Raw genomic sequence first — 3336 nt, 5'->3', positions numbered from 1 at the left:
TACAGAGTGTTAATTAATAAAAATATTAGGGGGTTATATTTTAAAACTATCGATTTGCTTCTGAAATTAGACGAATATAAACTAAGACGTTATATGGAAAAATTAGGACAATAGCTAGGACATAGAGTTTTGAAACAAGATTACACTATATGTATAAAAACTATAATTTGCCATCTACTCAATTTGTTTATTGTATAAATATAATATTTTAAATTTAATATATTAAATAATGCGTATGTATATGATAGAGGGAGTATACTAGAGAATCTATACCTGTTTAAATTACCATAAATTCACACATTAATTACTTAATTTTATCTATTGTTGATATTTTTTAAGCTAGACTCATATTTAATGAGATATTGTTCTCTAGTCTCTATTGTTGATACTTTTACGAATATCTATAAAAAAAATTAAATATTTTGATGTACTATATGAAATGCTGTTTAGTGTCTCAAAAGATATAATCTAATTTTTAGTCGAGGATATCCTAGATTAAAAAAAATTAAGGATGTCTAAAATTTAGGCTGTTTAGGTGTTGATGAAGTTGCATGTAAACATTGTCCCATACACTATCTAAAGAGAATGACGTGAATAATATAATATGTCGAGTATTATTATTGAATTATATTTTGTTTTGGTGGATATTATTCAATTATACGATTAGTTATATATGATGAATCCTAAACTGAATCACCTACCCCAAAAAATCCTAAACTCAATCAAAACTGTTGTTCAAAATGGCGGCGTCCGCCGGTGGTTATGTTCGTGAATTTAGAATATTTTTGCACCCAACTTGTATTAAAGTAGTGTACTAATTGTTAAAACAACGAAAAGAAAAACCAACAAAAATACCCAACGAAAATGGCACATGAGTGGGTTGGGTGGAGTAGAAATCTTCAAGTATATATACAAGTTATTTTGCACATTTTAACTAAAACAAACATTAGCTTCCAAAAGTAACATAACAAGTCATATATATATGCCACTTTAAACCAATATTGGTTCTTGTAGCTTGACTTCAAAACAGTTGCCATTGTTGTGCGTTGAAGCGAAGGACCATCAAGAAGAGTCTAGGATGCAAGGGAAAAGGTTAGTTGAAATATTGTGTGGGAAATGAAGGAATAAGGGTTGGTTGTACGTAGCCTTTGCGTCTCGCTTGGTTTGGGATATGGAAAGTCATGCATGGCTCTTGTGCAAGGTGCACCCGGGTAAGTAAGTTCCTTACTTTTCTTTTTGGAAAAGTGGTCCTTTGGCCCTAAATCATGACTATACTTCCATAAAAAATAAATGTCTGTCAACTTAATCGGATTTATACGAATTGGGATCTTTTTAACCCGTAAATAATTCATAAATGGTAACTAACAGGGTTGACACATTGTAATTTTGTTGTATTTACAGGTAAAAGAATAATTTATTTAAAGAAAAAGATTATATTTGATAGTACGTCTTTGTGTGTAAACAGTGAATTATAAGTAAGATTAGTTACTAACTCAATGGGTTAAAAGACACTTTTATTTGATCCAAGACCAAAAGATAACTCATAAATTATAAATTTAGTATTTTGTCCTTATCAACTCAATTCATGAAACTAAATGTAACACAATTTGTGCGATGAATTGAATTAAAATATGTGAATTTGTAGTTTGATTTTAGATACGGCTAGCTGAGTGAAGTTCCATTTTATATAGCGATATTTTGCACATAATTTTCTTAACTTAAATCTGGTGTGTTTAATTAATTTCAACTTGAAGTTCCTTTTATATTTTCATCAACCCACAACGAAGGAAGCTCAAATTTGTAAGTTTGATCCATTTGCAACCACATTATAGTGCCACGAAACATGATGAATACAAACTTCCCACTCCGTTTCTAAAATAGATCTAATTTTAATGAGTATTTTAGTATAAATGTCAACAGGATGGGTATTATAGTTGGAAAAACAATTTAAATTTCTGATTTTAAATCTTTAGGATGTTATTCAATATTTAAGATGTTCTTTATATTTAAAAATATTATATTTATTTTAGGAATTTATTTTTCTCTTTTGAGATGTTAGACATATAAATAATGATTCTTGAAATGAGAAGAATTACCTATTTTAAAAATTAGCCCAACACCCTAAAAGTGAGAAAAGATAATGTGAATGAAAGATTTATTAAATTTGTCAAGAAAAATTAACTAATTAATATGATTGTGGATATAGGCATGAAAGATTGAGTCACATTATGTCTCATGTGTTCTCTTGTCATTGGGCATGAAAAAATGTGTGTATTTTTCAACAATTGTATTAGAGCAAATGTTTCATGCAACTATATTTTTATAAGTAAAAAGTGATTTTAATAAACCACCATATTGACAAAGAAACAAAATCAAATTAATGTTTCAAACCTATATAGCTGGTAAATAAACGTTTGAGTCATTGGAATTATAAGGTTAGTTGAGTGGTAAAAGGAAAAAAGAATAAGAGAAAAGTAAAAAACTAACAATTAACAATTTATTGATATGAAAAGAAAAAATTAAAATACACATTTGAGTAGGATCCCCCCAATGAAACCATTCCATTTATGTTTTGTACAGTAAAATAAAGTGAAAATATGAAACCATGTTTTTGCATGGAACCACGAGTGGAGACTAGGTCCAAATTAAGACTAACCCACTAGAAAACACGCTTCTATATACTTGTTTGAATTCTAACTGGCACAAACGCTTTTTTTTTGGGGGGGAGCGAAAAGTAAACAGAAGCATGTCGGAAATGGGAAAATGCCTTTTCTGTAAGCTATGATAAGTATTTATTCTCATTTTCGTATTTAAAAAAGAAGCACTTTTTTAATTAAAAAAATCAAATACATACTTCTTACAAATGCTAATGTTAATTTTAACAGCGTGCATGTTTATATTTATAAATATTTATATATAAATTAATTTCTCATATTTTAACTCTATTAACATTATTCATTAATAATATTAACAATTCTTTCTATTTGGACCCACGGATCATTCTTACAAAATTTTACAAACAAATATTCATTCTTATATTCCAATTTGTTTAGTAAATAATTCTCCTTTCGGTGTATAACTTTTACAAGTTTCTGTCAATTTTTTTTTTTACAAGTAACCATTAAGATTTAAGAGAGAACACAATTGCCAGCCCCAAACTTCTCTTTTACATCAAGGGGTCCAAGTTTGGGAATTGCTAGGGACACCCAGGATTTTGCTGGTACACCCAGCAGAAGATGTGCAATTCCAATTTTACCCTTTTGTAAGCCTGATATGGATTGTCAATCTATATCAAGCCTACGGATTGCCATACGTGATCCATAGGATTTTTTTAAA

Source organism: Glycine max, chromosome 16 (genome assembly GCF_000004515.6).
Source record: "Glycine max cultivar Williams 82 chromosome 16, Glycine_max_v4.0, whole genome shotgun sequence".
Classification (NCBI taxonomy): domain Eukaryota; kingdom Viridiplantae; phylum Streptophyta; class Magnoliopsida; order Fabales; family Fabaceae; genus Glycine; species Glycine max.
The sequence above is the reverse complement of the archived record's forward strand: the minus strand, read 5'-3'. Positions refer to the sequence as shown.